The following is a 20,605-nucleotide window of genomic DNA, read 5'->3' as shown; positions in this document are numbered from 1 at the left end:
AGGTTCCCAATCTCTCCATTTATGAGTTCCATAATGATTTGCTCCATAGCCTTACAGATCAGACTGGTCAGGCTTATTGGTCGGTAGTTCCCAAGGTCAGTTGTGGCTCCACCCTTGTGTAGCGGGACCACTGTTGCCGTGCGCTATTCTATGGGCACATATCCTGTGGAGAGGCTGAGACTGAACAGGGTATTAAGATGCTGGCTTAATTCCTTTTGGAGCTCACGTATGACACAGCCTGGGACACCATCTGGTCCCATGGAGGCAGTGTTTTTAGCTTTAGATAGAGCCTTGTTAACCAATGTATCAGTAATAATTGAACTTACACAATCTCCTGGAATGGATATGCACCTATAAATGGTGTTGTAAAGATTTACATATTTTATTCTTCCTTCATACTTTAAAATTTTCATAAATTTAACTATTTTAGTACATCTCCTTTTTATCAATTTGATAGTTACATTATCTGCCAAGGATAAAGTAAAAATAGTTAAATTATACTCAATAAATTATACTCAATAAATTATACTCAATAAATTATACTCAATAATGATTTATTAATGTTATAAATAATGCCTTTAAGACCTTCTTGTCCCTCAAATCAAATGTTCTCATGGCTCGAACCTTAATGCTCTGCATATTGAACTTGAATGATAGACTATTACTAATGATTGTCCCAAAATCCATAATCTTTTTTACCACTTCAGGTTCTTGACCAAACATTTCTGACCTCAATTCTTTGTGGTGTCCAAACTGCAAAACCTTACATTTTTTATAATTAAACTTGAAACCTATTCCTGTCACCCATAAATGAATTTTATTTAAAAACAAATTTAAATCACTAGCAGTATTAACATTTCTGATCTCAACTCCAACTTTACAATTGCCTACATATTTGCAGACTCAGAATTTGTTGGATATAGGCAAGCTAGCAGACACTACATTAAACAATATAGGCCCCTGAACTTGACCCTTGTGGGAACCCCTTATTAAAAGATAGCCACACAGATGTTTTAACTTTAAATTTAACATATTCCTCCTCTTCTGTTAACTGGTTTATTATCCAATTCAAAACATATGTATTTACATTTAATCATTGCAAATATTTAATTATTTGATCATGATGTAAGAAATGGAAGGCTTTGCTGATATCCAGGTAAATTTCCAAGTAAGTCTTCCCTTCTCTCAAAAAGAATAGAAATTGGATTGACATTTCAATGTGGATCTGTCTTTGATAAAGTAAAACTGTCGTCCATTTCTATGACATTTATTTTCTCAAGTTAAATGTTGTAACAAGCATCTCTCAAAACTTTTACCAATAACTCAAGTTAAATGTATTGGTCTGTAGAGTGATACTTGATACCTATCACCTCCCTTAAAAACTGGAACAGTGTGGGCCAGATTCTGTAAAGTTCATGAAAGCTATTTATGACCGTCACAGCACACTGAAGGAAGACTTCTTTGCACCTGCTGTGGACGTAATTTCAGAAGACACACTGAAGGCAATCTGAGTACTTAGCTATTCAGTGTAGGATAATTGCTGATTCCACTCTCATACGTCTGATTCCAAAACACATAGTGTGCACACAACGCAATTTAAATGTGGCAAACTCCCACGCCCACTCTGTTAATGAAATCCTTGACATTTGCTCTATGGACCTCAAGGAATAATGATAATACTACAGAGTTTGCTGAATTCTGTAGCAAAAGAAAAAAAAACATAAAAATATAACCCGCTGTTAATAAACTGTAACAGGCTGTAGTAATACAAGCCAGAAATGTGGCTGTGCACCCTAGAAGGCAGCCAGCTAGAGTCAGAGCAAGACTGCAACTAAACCCATTGTCAGACCAGCAAATAATCGACATATACCACTAGACAGGCAATTTGTGCAGGCTCTCTGCAACATGTATACCCCACACATGTCTGTGCAGATGCTGCTAGGAAACCCCGTTCCCCCTTAAAACCAAAGTGTGTCCCAGTCTTGGTATAGTTGCATCTGGGTCATTCCAGAGACACACGTGGGATGCTAGGTGAGTATCACAGACAGCTGCCAGCTGTATCCTGACAAAATTCCTGGAAGCAATATGTAGCAATGTAGATGACTACATGCACTTTCCTTAAACCCCCAAGGACTGGAGAACTGTAATGCACCAGTTTTACAGCATCACAAACATCCCCCATATACTCACTGCAATAGATTGCATGCATATACATATCAAGACACCAGGACATCCTGAAGCCGACTGATACAGAAAGGGATGGCCATCCATCAACTGCCAAGTTGTGTGTGCAGTAGATGGCAGCATAACAGTCATCATGGCAACACACTCTGGACGTGTCCGGGATGCTGCCATATGGAAGGAAAGAGAACTGAGGACTGCATTCCAGAAAGGTCAATACCTGAGGGATTGCTACAAGGTAAGTACAGGCACACAGCTAGGATGTAAGCTAAGGACACCCCTCACAACAATATCCATTCTGACCTAATGTGTTTTCATTCCCTACAACAGGTGACTATGGTTATTCACTTGAGTCATGGCTAATGACACTGTATCATGAACCATCCTACCCTGCAAAGGAGTCGTACAATAGAGCACATGTGACAACCAGAAACACAATAGAGTGTGTGTTTGGTGTACTGAAAGCTAGGTTCAGATTTCTGGACACATAGATTGTTAGAGTGTTACTAGGCTTATGACTGGGGGAGGCCTTTCTAAGCCTAGCCAAGTTTTCCTGAAAGAATAATGATGTCCTGTATCTGAATGGGATGTTGATAGCCAGGTATTTATAAACTGCCTCTGACCATAAGGGACATGGGTGCCAGGTCTGGTGTAAATTTCCTATTTGCCATCCACTGATCTAGTTTGTGCTTAAACTGAGTAGTAGACGAACTCAGCTTCACGTGGACTGAAAGCCTGTTCCATAGGAGGGACAGTCTCTGGGGCACATTCTGTTTCTCCAGCATGTTAATTCAGGTCCCTAAACCTAGCATTCCTGGTACTGTTGGACGTATGAATATGAAGGAGATTCATAAGTGTGAGGTTTGTGGATGCCTTGTAAGCCAGGCATAGATCACTCCTCAGCTGTCTAGAGGAGACTGAGTAGAGGGAAGGGAAGTTAAGGTGCTTTGTGTAATGTATATTTGTCATGCCTTGTATCCTTTTTGTAAGGAACCTTTGAAGTTGCTCTAGTTGTTGCATATGCCTGGTCAGTTACATACCAAGGAGAGCACTGTACTCTATGATTGGTTTGATAAAGGTGGAATACAGTGGGATAATTACCTCTTTGCACTTAGATGCCATGCCCTTACTTGTAGGGTGTGCAACATAAAAGGATTTCTTCACCACTATGGCCACATGGTGGTCAAAGGTAAGGCCACTTTCTGTGTATGTACCCAGATCCCTGACCCTTGGGGCATATTATCAACATGGTAATTAGCCAGGATGGGTGACTTCCCAAAGCGTAAATTATGCATTTCTTAGCATTGAGTTTAAGACCATGGATTTGGCACCATTTGCGAGTCAGAGATAGGCCTTCTTGAAGAATTCTGCAAGGGAATCTCTGATCACCTCCATCTTGCAATCATCTGCAAACTTAGTCACCCATAAACCTTCAGCATTTGCTTCCATTTTAAAGAAATAGATGCCAAAAATGTAGGCCCAGTATGGAGCTCTGGAAGACTGCTCTACATCCGGGGGGTGCACTGCAATACACACCTGAAAAGACAGCATAAATGATACTGTGCACCATGCTGCACAACATGCTAACTAGAGCACATGGTGGTCTTAAAGCTGCAGGTGTGGGTAAACTAGCCCAAGAACCCCAGATGTCTGAAGAGGACATCCCACAGGTATCAAAGGAGGAGAAGGAGGACATGGGGACAGAAGACACAAGCATAGGCAACATAGGGTGTGACCACAAGTGCAGGTCCAGGCTACTCAGCAGTGTCTGACCCACAACTTTGAGCCATTACGAGCCACATGTGCATGAGTACATACATTAAACATTGATGTTGAGGTGCTGCCTCACCACAGCAGCACAGATGGCATCTAATGGTAAGTACCCACCAGATGTACACACTGATCATCAGTCATAGCAACATAATCATAATATATTACAATGTGAACATAGACAAATGTGTCCCAACAAGGATCGTCAACTCAGGGCACAACTGACATAGGTATGCATACACACTAAGACTGCTGTATCAGTGTATGGAAAACAATAAGGGACACACATCAGTGCAACCCATTCATAACTCTACAGTATAATAACATGAAAAATTTGAAACAACATAGGACATAATACAGAATGTTTAATAGTCGCATAAAATGTATCACAGTAATTTAGCAATGTAATACAAGGAGTCAGCTATGTTTATAAAACCTTTGGACTCACTTTAACCCAGTCTAAGGTAACCTTGCTGATGTCTCATATCATGGTCTGCCCTGTCCCTACCATTACAGAAACACTTGGCCCAGGATGCTCCTCTGAGGAGACTGATGGGGCGGCAACAGCATGTTGTGGTGAAAGAGTATGACTTTGAGTTGAAGTTCTTGTTGTGACTGATGGGACCACATCAGATGGGCCAGCAGAGGAAATGTGTGTATGTTGGACCATAGACACTGATGCTCAATGGGCAATGGTGGGTCTGTGGAGAGATGACCTGCCTCTCCCATGTTGCAATCGGCTGAGCACAGTCAGGGCATGCAGAACACTGCTTATACTATAGTATTATTGCAGTACCATAGAGGCCAGGGTTTCTACCGACCATGCCACAGCTAGCAGACTATCCTTTTGAGCAGCCAATGCCACAATTATCTCACAGTGTCTGCACTCCTGTCCTTCATGCATCACACGTGGCTGGCGTTCCATATGATCTGTGGCACATGGAAGTGCACGAATGTCTGATCGATGACATTGCTGAGGATGTTCATTTGCCTGCAGCAGGAGGCAGACACCCTCTGACACCTAACCATGCACACCATCTGCATATCTACATCTACTGTGACACCCTGTTTACAGTTGTTGTTGTGAGTAACTGCCATCAGTAGCAGCCTCAGCTCAGGTTTGTCATTCAATGGTCTCATCCTGTTCAACATCCAATGTCCCATCATCCTCCGACTGACCAGACAAGTTCCCTGCCACATCTGAGGCTACAGCTGCTGTGAGATCACTGTCAACATCCTGGATGGACTCTATCAACACGTCAATGTTGTATGTGCCAGGGGCCATGATGCCATGCTGAGACACTTCTGATACCGCATCATGATCATTAGATGAGCTGATGGATGATACAGATAGTCGATGTGCTAACAGAAGACACAGATCAGGAAAATGTACTTACATCATGTGATGGCTCGCATCAAAGAAATATGCCATATATATCTCAATGCAATGTGTAAAAAAATAATGACTTTACACAAGGTCATGTATGTTTCATATAATCTACGTACATGGAGGACAGAATTAGGTTACAAATCCAACATACATGACATATGTGAGGAATACAAACAAAACACATGCCTGATAACTCCTCCTGGGAAGATGGTGCTGTTGAAGAGGGGTGAACTTCAATTAATCAAAATTAGTGATCACATCATTGCCATGATTAACCATGTGAACACAGTTAAAACATACAGAGCATTTAACTTACACATAATACTCTTATGGGCAGTTAATGGGAGGAAGGACACAGTATTAATGGAGGCCTAAGAATGGGAGGAAGGACACAGTATTAATGGAGAACAACAGCAGGATTAACATCAATGACATGTATGAAACATATTTAATAGCTACCACTGACAGACTTTTGCTGTGGAGAGGTTGTGGGTTGTACTGTGGAGCCTGCAGTGGGAAAGTAAAGAGAAAGACAACACTGTCATGAACAGTATGTAGCAAAAGTAATACTGGCAGCATCACATTTACAACACAGTAAAAGAGGCTGCAGATACTCATGAGATGGACGCTGCACCTGTACACCAGATTGTCCTGTGTTGAAAAATATTGACATTAATGTCATATATCACGTGTGATACACATTGATGAAAATATTGGCATTAATGTCATGCATCACGTGTGCTACACATTGTCATGTATCACGTGTGCTATACATTGATGAAAATATTAGCATTAATGTCATGTATCACGTGTGCTACACATTATGTCATGTATCATGTGTGCTACACATTGATGCAGGCTTTGCAACTTTTGCTATTACATACCTGATCTGTGTGAAGTTGAACCTGCATAGCCTGAGCCCACACTGGATGTACATGTAGTGTCAATGTTAGGGAAATAACAATATGACCGTAAACAGCAGTGCCATACAATGAGTATGAGGCAATAACAGGTAGTGGTTACAGTATCACAGTATGTAGACGATCACCTGCAATTCCCTGTTGTTGTCCCAAAGTGGATGGACCTGAGAATATTAATGCAGACAGCATTATACATGTTGGTTGGACTTCTCTGTCTGTACTGCAGTTGCATTAATACATGTCAACAGACTTATGTTCGTCATCCTCACCTTGTGTGGATTTGTGTGAACGGTTCAAATCTGCTGCTGTAAATCAAAAATGACACCACATGAATATGCATGCTACAGCAATATGCAGTGATTGTCTCTGTACTCAGCCAAGTCATGGAAAGAAAGACATACACACTCGGCCTGGAACTTGAGGTTTAATCCCACCCACAGGTATGCATCACTCCTCTTTCCTTGTATGCAGTGAGGCCATAAATATTGTGATGTCATGGGGGGGGGTCAATGGCGGTCCACCACTGGTGGTATCCTTCAGTCTCCTGTATTGTCTTAATTTGTTGACTGCATGAAGGATCAAATGATAGAACACAACTTCTTTACAATGTTTTCCTTCTGTAGTAACAATCCATTTACTTCGGTAAGAGTTTACAGTTGCAAGTTGAATTATAATTGTTGATGTATATATTTTACTGTATATACCTGTCTTGTAATTATTTTTGTTGTTTCATGAGAAATGCAACTGTTTTTTTTTTTTTTAAGTGTTTTGAAGTTCACTTGTTTATATAAATGTACTCTGGTGGAGCTTTTCTCCCCAGGCCTCTGTTGAAAATGGGCTCTGCCCAGTTGAACTTTCCTGGTCAACAAAGACAAATAAATCAATAAATAATAAATAAATGTCTGAACAGCCTTGTCTACCGGCATCAGAGGATCTGTTGTGTCCTCCAGCTGCATTTATAATGTTGGTGAGGTTGGTCCAGATTTCAAGTCACCAAACTGTATTAATAGAAATGCCAAGAAGCCTCTGTTCATGTTGTCAGAGAACATCAAGTATGATGTCATTTTACTGTGTGGAGGAGTTGTCAGTCCGAGGACAGTTGGCCATGTGTTGGCCATGTGAAAGACAGTGATGCACATGATCTGGCCCTGTGTGAGCCCATGTATGTAGTTGATTCTTTGGAGTGTGTATGTCAGCATAAACAGTATGTATTCCTGTGCAATGCAAAGGACTGTACAACACTAACTGTGACAAATGCTAATGTGGTATGTAAAAAGTAACAACAATTCCTTTATACCTAACTTGTAATATCTTTAGAGTTCATCTGTAGGATTAGAACCCTTCACACTACATATATGTGGAATAGTGGTCCAAAAACAACAGCATCATGCCACAGGAGTCTGCATACATTTCACATTAAAATACTATACAAGCCGACAATTAAACAACATATGGAAATTGCCTGCAAACCTCAGGATCCATAGCCAGGCCACAAACAGTATGGATCATTTGCATATTGAGTCCGAAGTGATAACACCTTTAAGAAGTATCACTGAAGAAATATCCATAACAGCAACAGCACTTATTTTAACAGTTTTGTTAAGAAACATGAATTAAGAAATACCCATAATATCAACAGCACATTGTACATATGGAAAGTGTCGCTATCCATAGGTTTCTGTAATTACACCGCAGAGTGCAAGGAATTAACAGTAAGAAGTACAGATGATCCATAAATTTGCCTTTACATATTGTTCATATTGCAGTGTAATTCTGTCTATACAACTGCGTATGAGAATGAAATAAATTAGTTAAAATATCAACACCTGTATGCATAAAGGTCAATCAAACATCAGTGCAGCAATTTACAAGTTTTAATAAAGCTCACATTTTGATTAAAAATTAATTTAAACAGGTACCTTTGATGAATGACTAACTTTTAACAGATGTAATAATCACCAAAACAGAAATGCTATCAATTTCCAATGCACCTCTGACTCTCAATCCCTTAAACAAAGTGCCTCTAATGTGTACCCAACTTTAAGTACCATTTGCACCATACATAACTAATGAGGTTCATTAAAATTCTAGGTTTTGGAATCCCATTTGCTGGACTCCTGGTGTACTACGTAAACGCCCAGTAGCTATCGTGACATGGTATTATGTGTGGCACATGCCCACTGTCTTCCAATGATCTGATAACATGACATCAGCACTACTTTCAAATAATGATTTTGCTACATTTATGGATCAGACCATTGCTAACTGTGAAACAAGTGGGACCATACTGAGCATTTCGCTGTTTTTGCATTTTTCAGGCATTTTCCATGGAAGGATCAAGATGGCTATTTCAAGGAGGCTCAGACCTGTCCGTTCACCCAAATGGACCAAGGAGAAGACCACTCAGATGCTGACAGCTTAGGTAGGAGTGGAGCATTGCCTGAAAGCCAGCCCAAGGAACTTTGTGATGATTGACAATGAAACATGATCGGGAAGGAGCACCAAAGATGTAGAGGGATTTACCATAGTGGAGTGCAGGTTCACCACCGCTATAATGATCTGCATCAGAATGACACAGTTTAAGTTTGTTGGATGATTGCCAAGGTGAGGAGACAGCCCATGGATCCCCACAGTAAGTATGGCTATTCTACATATAGCTAAGCATTCCTATGGAAACTAGAGCTATACCTGTGTCATATATATATATATATTGGTTCAATTGTAATGCTGTTCATTTCTTTAATAATGTTTATAATATCCATGATTATGACCTTTGCAGTTGTGCACGTTTTACAGCATATAACAACATCATTTCACACATCCACTGTCCTCATGCATAATTGATGCCTATAGTGCCTAAGCCGTGGATGACTGCACATTTCAGTTTTCCATTATAGTACCACAGTATCTCCTACAGCATCTTTATATGTCAGAATAAAAACTTATACATAACTTCTTTAATTCATTCCTCCTAATAAAGTAAACATGCTTAATACAGTCAAGCTTATTTAAGCCCAAAGGAATGCTTGTCCAACTTCTTACACATATGTTATCAGTTATGACTTGATAGCTGTTACTTTACAATAAAATATCCAATAAGTGCTTGCAGTTTCTGTACCCATTCATTCTCTGCAATAATTCAAATACACATCTGCTGTACCTGTTTGTTAAGATGAAACTGCTTGTTAGCTTTGCCTGTAAGGAAACTGGCCAACATCCCTACAGTTTGGCATTTGCAGGTTCCTATCCAAATAGGTGAAACATGTCTGAAATTGTTCTCTTGGTTTACTTTACCCATAGCATTTCTTTAGAGAAGCATATTCCACTAATTGATATTAATGTTTGTGTAGTGCATGGAGCATGCTGATTACACTCTGATATTCAGAAAAAAAAACAAACCAGTTAAGTGCCAGAATGGCATGCTATCTGACCTCAGCAAATGTTAGGCACTCCCTACAAAAGTTGTTAAAGTTGGCTCCCACGCTAGGCAGTAAAATCTGCCTGTACTGACCAACAAATAGCAGCAGCAGAATAAACAATTGTTTCTGCCTGCTGTCCATTCTGACAACGTCCCTAAATTCCTGTAACAAACTTAGAAACTTGCTAGAATAACAGGATTTGTGTTTGCATTTATATTCTGAAGAATACAAACTCTGAAAGTCTGATGCATGTCGTTATATAATGACGTCAGTCCTCAGTGGTTTGTCCGAAGCTACAGATTTTATGAGGAACAAACAAAAATATGAAGCAATAATCCGGATGTTATGTGAAAATATGGACGGTGGAAAGGCATGAAAGGCAAGTGTAAACATGACGTACAGTGTTACACTGCCTTTCTGACAGCATCCATTAAGTGTTTTATGGCTTTGAAAACTGACAACATTTTTTTGTAATTTTTTTCCCCATTAGTAGTAGTACATGGAGCAGATAAAGCTCCATGCACTACAAAGAATTATCATCATCTCCCCAATCATAACCCTAAATTATATGTTCACGACAAGGATGCCAAGAGTCCCCTCTCAAACTTCCATCTCAAGTTGACTTTCTTGGCATTCATGTCTCGAACACACGATAAGCAGGTTATGATCAGCGAGCCAATCATAATCCTCCATGCGGTGCATGGTTATGAATAACTGAGTTACTTTTTGAATTCCTATGAACATGCCCATAATCCATAATGCTCTGCTAACTTCAGCTTTTTAACAGCAGGGTTAGTAAAGCAGTACCAGTTTGTTTAACATAAATGTGTGTTGGCTGTTATCTTGTCATGTAAGGAAACTGGCCAGCATGCCTACATTTTGGCGTGCTTTGGGTTCCAATCTACATAGGGACACATCTCTGAAATTGTTATCTTGGTTTAGTTCACCAATAGTATTTCTTTAGAAAAGCATATTCCACTTATTGATAAAATCTTATATTTTGAGCATGGTTGTGAATAACTCTGTTATTTTGTCGAATTCCTACAAATATATTTGTAATATGTAATGGTCTCAGCTTTTTAGCTGCAAGGTTAGTAAAGCTTGCAACAGACTGTTATTTGTTTGCCCAATGTTTTTGTTGCTGTGTCTTTCGGCTTTTCCCGGTTAGGGGTCGCCACAGCGGAACTCCGGTCTGCTAATGATTGGCAGTAGATTTTTACATGCCGAGTTGCCAGCTCTGACGCACAACGTTCAATGAAGGTACGTCCATTCACGCATGTCTCCACACAGAAGACATTTTAGCTGAGAATCGAACAGGACAACGTCTTACTGTGAGGCGACAACGCTACCGCAGCACCACCACCCAATATTGTATTATTTTTAAACCTGCTACCAAGTTCTGTTTTATCATTAATTATTGCATTCAGTTCAAGAACATCGTCCTATCCTCCTCTTTTGAGGGAACAGGATGGACAGACTTGCAGCTGAATTGTGGAACAGGGAAGGTGTATGTATTTGCTTAATGATGTGCTTTTTGTCAAGGAATTTCATTGTCCTCACACATACCTTAGTGTCCCTTGCGTACAGGAACTTGCATTCTGTTAACAGAAGTTCTATAACACTGTTCAACTGTCTGAGGAATGAACGATGTCCATTGTTACTGTTAATGTTTGTGAACACAGTGCTGACATGAATGAAGTTTTATGAACTTTTTATCTACATGACCAGCACATGTTCATACTTTGAAATCCTAAGCCAGGATACATATTAGTAGACCATCCCCCATCCATGTGATGTCTTAAAACTAAGTCTTTTCTCTGCATTTATGACATGCACTTTCAGTTAAGGTGGATTACCAAGGCAGGTAGTTCTCAAGGTTAAAGTTTGGATGTACAATGTAATTGCAGGTTTGAATCTCATGCCCTCCAGTCTGTGTTCAAAGTTGTTAAAACCTGTTATGTAGCACTGAAAAATGTGTATGGTGGTTATCTAACAGTCTTCAGAAATAAATTGTCTAGAAACTGTTCTGAGCAATTCATCTTTCATAGTTTCTGTTTTCAGGTGATGAAGACTGGACCAGGAACCGAGCTCTGTACATCGACCAGATGCCGAAGCTTGAGGAGCAGCAGAGGGAGAAAGGTATGCTGATTACTTTTTCTTTTTTATGAAATGCATCTGATCCTTTTTTCAGGCCTGTATTTGTCACATTAACATGTATACTACTTAGAATGCAGGAATACACATCATGCATCAGTAACGTAAGTGAAAGTATCTGACTATAGCTGTGCTTACAACTGCAATTGAAATACTAACATGTCCCGCTATCATGTAGCATTAAGCCATTGTTTCAGCACATAGTTTTTCTTTTGTACTCTTCTTAACATTTGGGTTAGTGTATCTGTCGCACATAATTTGAGGTGGATGTTTGTATATAAGTCTTAGTGCTTTAATTCCTACTTACAATGCATGGGTTGGTACACTTGTATTTGTGACATAACTTGCCTATTTAAGGACTGAATGGGTGTTACTGTGTCAGTGCTTGTGCTGCTGTTCGCAGATTGTGTGGCATCCCCTTCACTTCAACATGGATATTGCATCTGCCTACAACACCTTGGGTGCTTTTGTTATTAATGTGGAGCTTTTCTTCCCGGGCCTCTGCTGAAAATGGGCAACAATGCCCAGTCAGACTTTTCCCAATAAACAAATGAAAAATAAAATAAATAAATAAAAATAAATAAATTCATGCCCTGTTTGCTGTATCTTGTATTTCCAAATCCATTACTTATTCACATACGTTCACACTTTCCACACATTAATTGATTGTATGTCTCTGCACATAGTTGGATCCATACTGATACACAATTCTACCTTAGACTTGCGAACACTTAGTGACTTACCACTGATGTGCTTTAATGATGCTCACATGAGTGTGCTCTACTTGGCAATGAGCAAGGTGGGTGACATACACCTGTGCTTGTTTATTCAACATTTGCATGACAGTATATGTGGACATGTTTGAAATTCATTAGCTTGCTTACCTATGCATGTTTATATTGCATGATTGCATATTGCTTTGTATGTGTGTTTTATACATATTCTGCCCGTGTGGCATTCATTTTCCTTTTGGTTAAATGTATTTTGGTTTGGCTTCTATGTACACATGTATTTGCAGTGTCAACTTATCCTGTCTTGCTTTTCTCTGATGTAGGCCCAAGTTGCCCACCTCCCTTCCACCTTCATATTTCCATATTATATTTTGTGTACATGTTTGCCTTGTTGCAATTATTGACCATTGCTGTGTATTAGTTGTTGACAGGGGGAACATGTGCCAAATGTATGGCCATTTTATGACGCAGGACATCTGCACACAAGTATCCGGCTATTGCTTGCAATACATCCTTGTTCTCATTATACTTGTGTGTTGATCAGTATGCATGGTTGACATCCGTGTGCACAACTTGATATATTTGCTGTAGTTATATTTTATTAGACATTCTTACATGTCATTGGTCTGTATAAGTGTATGAACTTGATTTCATGTACGTTCCATTTAGGCCACTAACAGTCATACATATACATCCAAAACTGAGTGTTGTCTTTGGCATGGCATGCGTGTGCAATATATATGCATTCCATTACATGTTTGTTTTGCTTGTGCATACCTATTTGTGTATGTAGCGGGCATTCTGTTACTTTTCTGCAGTACTTCTTTTTGGCACTGTGCTTGGTTGTTGCCTTTCACACTCTTGTCGTCTGCTTCAGTTATCTAACATTATTAGACCTGCTTTTGTTCATGTGTGATGTTGCTTGACTTGCACTGCTGACAGACTACTTGAATATGTGTTTATTTATTCAATTTGTACTGTCATCCTTGCTTATAACCCTCCAACACACATCTACCATTGGTCATACGTATTCAGGTATGACTGCCACATAGTGTGCAACATGTCATAAAGTGATAGTGCATGGGTAGATGTGTTTTTCTGCATTTCATCATGGCTAAAGCCCCACCCTGTTTGACAACTTTCCATTGTCCGTGTTGTGCAGTGTGCTGTCTGCGTAACCTACCTATCCTTACTGCTTATTTCCAACCTTTGTCTGTCATGTGTTGTGATATTTGTTCTATTGGTATATCTGCTCTGATGTTCCCCTCCCCCTTTCTTCAATTCTTAAAAAAAGTTGGACCTATTCCCACCAAAAAAAAAAATGCCCATGCCCCTCTGACTTTCCCTCAGATTTTTCTGTTCCAACATCCCTGTTGTGTGTCCCTTTCCTTCACCCGTACCCCACATCTTCTTTTCTGTCTCCCACTTCCTTGTGTTCTCCACATAAGTCCTGAACCCATTGTTAGCAAATGTTAGCTGTGGCAATGTGGCCGTGATTGCTCTTCACCTTTAATTTTTTTAATTAGAAATGTTATGGATTCTGTCAAAATCCATAAATGCAAAACAGGCATATTTTATTGGTACATAATGTATAGAGATATCAGTAGGTACCTCTGAGCTTACAGCACAGAGTCCTTGTGATATGTATCACAAAGGGTATGGAGCTTTAGCACAAGTATATTTTGTTAGTAAAGGAATTACATAAATATCCATAGTTGTCTGTAACATTTCTGGACAAACTTCTGAAAATATTATTATGAATGCCATACAGCTTACATTGGAATAGCTGGCATTTTTTTATCATAACAGAGTCAGTTATATTCTGCAGCTGTCCTTAACCTTACTGGACAGATTCTGTTATGCATATGTATGTATAACCATCAGGCTGCTTGAGTTTTGATAATCTTTCTGTAACTTTGTTAACGTACAACATACTTTGACAACGATTTCTCATTACTTATGGATTACTTGCAGGTTTGTTTGGTGTGCTTTTGCTACTGTGATACTTCCTTGTGCGCTGGGTTATTTTGAGTTTATTGTGGTATATTTACAACCAAAGTTATCGGCAAGTTCAGTGCTGATATCGGTGTAATACATCAAAAACAGCTGACTTTATGGAATCCGACTCTGTATGATTTCTTCCAATTATTTGGGATCATACTATGAAGGAGTAAACTATTAAAAATCCTTAATAAAGGTGATATCAGATAGTTGGACATTTCTTGCACTCATTTACCTAGAATAAGATCAGAACCCATATACCAATTTCCTTTAACTTAAAATAAAAATAAAACATTCTTCACAACATCCAAAAAAAATGTAAGGTAATTCTAAAGTAGAATTAATAGAAACTTGCTGAATTGGTTTTAAGTCGTTTTGTAAGGAAAAAACTGCAAAACAGTCCTAGGCCCCTGCTTGTGAATGTTTCATCTCCAAGCCCCTGCTTACAGTTATCAAGGGTGCCACCGTGCCAGAACTTGTCAGAGATTTGGGATGCATGTCTAGGCTTAAAAAAGGCCTTGTGGTCATTAGCCTAGTAAACACCTATGAACCTATTAAAGAATTCTGTAATAGTGTATCAGTTGCTACCTTGTTATTGTGTAATAACTTCTTTATCAGGATCTGATTTCTTATATATTCTGATAAAAAGTTATTGTTATTAGCTGTCTTAATTAAATATTCTTCATATGCTTGTTTTTTCATGCACAATTTCCTTTTCCACCTTTTGGTTATAATATTTAAATATGTTTTATTATACTTTGTACTATATGTTATATTATTTTTGTAGCAGCACCTTTGTTTTCCTTAAGTAGTCTAATGAAATGACTATTCCACCGAGGTATATTAGACCATTGACACTTTTTTATCACTCTTGTTTCAGCCACCCACACTCCTACCCCAAGTTTCAACTCGTTTTTTCCAGTCCACACTTATCAATTTATGCAAAAGTTCACCTTTGTTTAACTTCTCCATATCATAAAAATCTTTTTCCTGAGAAGTACAGAATAATACTTGATCATCTTAAATAGACTGCATTGTGGTCTTTATTTCCTAAAGGCATTCACACAGCAACTTCTGAGATTAAATGATATTTATTATACAATGATAACTCATTACTATTCAAAAATGTGTATGCTGAATGGTCAGCCCAACCAGAGTGGCTGTTTCGAATCGAGCATATACCAAAAGAAAAAAGTCTCAAAAGTACCATTGGGCATCCAGACTTCCTTCTGTTAGTGTATGCTACAGAGGCATATGTCTCAACTGTCCAGATTTTCACAGATTGTCCAGATTTTTGTATCATATTTTTGGTCTGTTCCTCAAACAATTTGTGGTTTTCTGGCAAATCACTGAGGAGTGAAGACATAATTTCAGTTTCAGACTTCATATCCTTCAGACAATGCACAATAACAGAAATCTTGTTGTTCTAGCAGCTTTCTGAGAGCAACATTTATAATCACTCCATATGTTGGGGCCTTTGTTCCCCATTATTTAAGGCCTTGTCCACATTTCTTCAGCTAAAAAGTTGAGAGGTATGTATGGATGGCAGAGCAAATACAAGGAAAATCAGGTACATTCTGCAAAACTTAAGAAATGTACCTGGTTTTCCTTGTATTTCTGCATCATACCTCTAAACTGTCCAGATTTTATAGTTTAAAGAAAAAAACAACCGAGATCTTCCTTTCTCTGTTGCTTGTTTTCAGCATCACCAATGTACTGTACAAGCATGGTAAGTCCCATACACATGTGCAGTACATCAACAAACACAGAAGAATGAGGCAACAACAGGGAGGAACACTGCTGCACCATTATACAAATACATTCAAAAGTAAGCAATTTCTTTCTTAAACTGTGTCATTGTATAATAGCAATAACTGACTCGTGGATGTAGGTATATTAGGATTTACCCATGGTTAGTTTAGTTTGGCTCTGCTCTCGTGATAAAATCACATCAAACGTGGGTAAATCCTCAAAATTTCCACACCCACTCATTGGTTATTGCTTGATTAACCAATATTAGGTACAGAGTAATTGTGCCCCTTAGTGATTTCTACCACAAGTTGAGAAAAGTTTTGTTCGTATATCATATCAATGAAAAAAAATTCTATTTGTGACTTAATATGATTCAGTTTTTCAATTGATACCCGAGTAACTGAAATAACTAAAATTAAAGTCAGCTTCTCAACTAAGAATGTCTTTAATGTCTGCATAAAGTAATCTGTGCCATTATATTGGCATGAAGTTTTTTAGAAGCTAACACAATTTTAATGTGGCAACATTTTTAATACAATATTCAGGATTTCCTCCTCTTCACTTTTGTCATCCACAAAACTATTTATAGTTGCAGCTCAATGTGTCAGATGGACCTGGCTGGGGAGGATGGAATGAGTAGGCACTGCAAGCTCATCCATCTTATGGGAGGGAAGTAGCTATGGCTAGTCACTTAGATGACATCTTGTGGGGGTACTAGGTATTGTACCTGTGAATCACTAGCCTATGCACATGTCCTGTCACTGTAAAAATCCTTGTATACAAGTGAGAGTATGCTGGCAAGCTCCCTATGGCAGGCAGCACACAACAGAGCTTGGATAGCTGCCATGAGGAAGGGAGCTCCATTAGGGGATGGGTATACCATTTGGGGAATTAAGTGGCTTATTGAGCTACTGTGGCAGGAATTAATAGGGTGGATGGCTGTTTACTAGCCCAGGAATTTCCAGTTTTTACTATATAGAACAAAGGGTCTGACTGGATACAGTATAGGAGCCACCAGGCTAGTCTTGTAGAGAGGAAACTCCTTGAGGAGTTTCCCTAACTGACCCCCACAACTCAAAACTGAAGAGAAAAAAACACTCTTCTACTCTGAACTGTGGCAACCTCCTTACTACAAATGTAACAAGCAACTTGCTACAGTTAAATTGTCATTTAGTGACCACTTCAGCTGTGACTGCAAATGCAGTGTTGGCATTCATAAGGCAATGCTGACACTGCACTCACACATCATCAGCAGCACCATCCAATCACACCCCTTTACTGCCTAACCACCCCTCCCCCCACCCTTGTTATAGCAGATAGCTGTGAAAAAACTACATGATTTCTGCTTCACAAGCAACAATAATTAGAATATATAGAAAAGTACCTGCACCCTGACAGATCCATATTTGTCCTAGGATGAAGACATAGTTTAACAAACAGATTTATATCTGAGCAGACAGTTGTTTGCTTAGACAGCAGTGATCAATATGTCTGTAAGTAGCTGCTTGTCTATCTATGAATTACCTCATTTTTGGATTGATTTTGCATTGTAGCTTTGTTTTTTTAGTTACTTTGCTAATGAATTGAGTGAGTTACTAATGTTGTTCCTAAGTCTGGAAACAACTTGTTTAAAGGATTATTTTAATAAAATGTTCATGATCTCATAACGGTACATTTGTGCTGCATGAGCAGATTAGTGCCTACAACGCACGCAGTATGATACAGGAGAGACTTGGCAACAGCTACGCTAATGACGGTAATGTTGTGCTGCAGAACCTCCCTGCTCATATCTAAAATGTAGATAATTGGTATAACAAGAAATATATTGTACATATCTAATTACATAAAACTGAGAGTTTGATGTGAACACGGCTACAGCGTTTTACATGACAGCACTACATGCGTGTTAACACACATTTTCTATAGTACCACCATTACAGACTACTGCTCCTGATTCATTACAAAAGTTTAGGAGAGCAGACATAGAACATGGAAAACTACACTGAAGATAAAAACCAATGAGTGAAAGCTTCTTCACATACCTTATATTCCAAAGGATAAAGAGTAGATATAGGCTTTACATCCATGTAAAGCAGAGCTCTTCCCTAATACTTTTCAAGAGAAACCTAGATCAGTGGATGAGAAATTGGAAATGCACCTCGGGCCTAGCACCTATGCTTCTCATGGACAGAGGCAGCATATAATTCATGCATTAGATTACATATACCCCTTAAAATAACCTCTAAGGCACATAAACTTGAGGGATACAATTGAGGTGCTTTGCTGGACTTATAAAGGCACCAGTGGTCATAAGCTTAGTATACACCTATGAACCTATATATGAGGAGAAAGAATAGGCGAGAAAAGATATGTGGACTAATAAATAAGAACTGTGAGCAGGTAGATGTTATAGGTGCATATCAAGTGAACGGTTCCAAGTAATATTTGAGGAGCATCTGGGACAATGGATTGAAAAGAAAGTGAAACGTGAATCTTTTTCCTGTTGTGTGTATGTTCTAGATGCTTTCCTAAAGCTTTTATGTTTTTACCTTCTACATAAAAATGTGTATTTGACTGTAACAGCCACTCCATAATGAAATGTACTGTCCTGCTAACAATTCTTATCAAAATGTGCTTAGTTTGCAAATTGCGGCTCAAAGCTGCAAAGAAATGAAAGTGGAATTTTCAAATTGATCATATTGTCATGCAAAATAACCAGTTTAATGCACTGAATATCTATGCAATGTGACAATTCCCTTTTTGAGTATTATTTGTGCAACCTTTGACTCTTAATGTAAACCGCACTCGTTCCCAAAGTGCAGGGCAAAATTCTGAAACAACTTAGTCCAGAAATTCAAATGGTATTATATGATCCAAACCCATAGCTAGACAGAGTTCACATTCAAGTAGAACAACTGAGATCTGAACCAGATATGTCTTAAGAGAGACCCTGAAACTGGAAACTAAGATGGAACTAGGCTTAGAATTATGTAAGGATCAAGCAGTATTAGAGGTACAACAGGTAGCATACTCAGCTTTGATGCAGAAGCCTGTGGGTTCTATTCCCACACTAGGTAGAATGATTGCTGACACTGCAGTGCATCATAAGAAGTGTGCTGTCCTTCAGATGACACACAAAACTAACACACCATCTGCTTTATTGGTGGTAGCTCAGGTGGATATAAAGGATCTCATAGCACCTATGTAGAGGAAGTTTCCTGATGTCCTGTCCAACTTTTGAGGGGAGTAGTATTAATTCTGCCTCATGTCTCCTCTGAAAAGAGGCTACTAGCCTAGTGGGACTAACCCAGTCAACAAAAGGATAAATTAAAGAAAAAAGATATTCCAAGTGTCAGGGCCAGGTATACATATTAAATAGTTAAACATTATATAACCATGGAAGATGGAATAGAACAAGCTACATTTTTCAGACATGCCTCATGTCAAAGTAAGCAAGGAAGTTTGCTAACACCAGTACATAGATTATAACATATTTGTAACATACATTGTTAACTATTTCCAGATGTACCCCGTAAATCTTGAGCAGAGTGTAGCCTGAGGAAGATAAAGCTACAACTGTGAAATATTGAAAAGCAGATCAAGCAGATACTGTGAGCCCTATCCATATGGGTTTTTGTAGGTTAAAGTACTTAAATTTTACTCTCCAGAAAATCCGGTGATTATGCTAATTATGTAACACCAGAGTTCCATGATCTCCACAGTTTCTTATCCCACTAGACAGAAGGATGTACAATTGTAATGTATGTCTCCCCACCTAGCCTTGATTAAAGTACTTTGCAGTAACTTAAGAGGGGAAATTACCATGGTCTAAAATGTATGCTATTGGCAGAATATTTTTAGGTTCATTGTTGCTGTGCTTTGCAACAGGTTGGAGGGGCCAGCTGAACAAAACTACTGTATGCAGATGGTCACACTGGAAGGAGGTGCAGATGATGTCACACTACAAGCAGGCTCTAAACAGAAACTTCGGCAAATAATAGGGAGTCAGAGTGCATAGGTCACAAAAAAATGCTGACAAAGCTGAAAAGTAAAGTGTGCAAAACTGGTGTGCTCAGTGCTTCAGTAAGGCACTGAAACTTGGGAAGTGCATGTAGAAAATCTGAGGAAGTGTGAGGTGATGGAGATAAAGTGTCTGAGATGAGTGATACGGTGTACACTGTGGGACAGATAAAGAAATGAGGATATTGGATCAGAAGCCAAAGTAGCCTCAATTCAAAGAAGGTCAAGGAGAAATGTTATGATAGTTTAATCACATGTGCAGGAAAG

The 20,605-nt window shown here is 38.9% G+C and overlaps 1 protein-coding gene across 6 annotated transcripts in view; it reads left to right on the top strand.

Moving 5' to 3' along the window:
* The window catches only part of SFT2D3 (SFT2 domain containing 3), a 337,681-nt gene that overhangs the window by 33,492 nt on the left and 283,584 nt on the right, over positions 1-20,605 (top strand). For 3 of the 6 annotated variants that reach the window (XM_044072066.1, XM_044072065.1, XR_006364930.1), the window contains exons 2-3: positions 8,580-8,893; positions 11,742-11,819. The gene's annotated coding sequence lies outside the window, so the exon portion shown is untranslated. Of the gene's footprint in view, positions 1-8,579; positions 8,894-11,728; positions 11,820-20,605 lie in introns of all 6 variants that reach the window. The other 3 variants (XM_044072068.1, XM_044072067.1, XM_044072069.1) reach the window with 3 other exon arrangements.

The sequence above is a fragment of the Protopterus annectens genome, chromosome 5.part0 (assembly GCF_019279795.1).
Source record: "Protopterus annectens isolate FY-2018-M chromosome 5.part0, PAN1.0, whole genome shotgun sequence".
Classification (NCBI taxonomy): domain Eukaryota; kingdom Metazoa; phylum Chordata; order Ceratodontiformes; family Protopteridae; genus Protopterus; species Protopterus annectens.
Note: the sequence above shows the minus strand (reverse complement) of the source record. Positions and strands in the feature narration are given on the sequence as shown.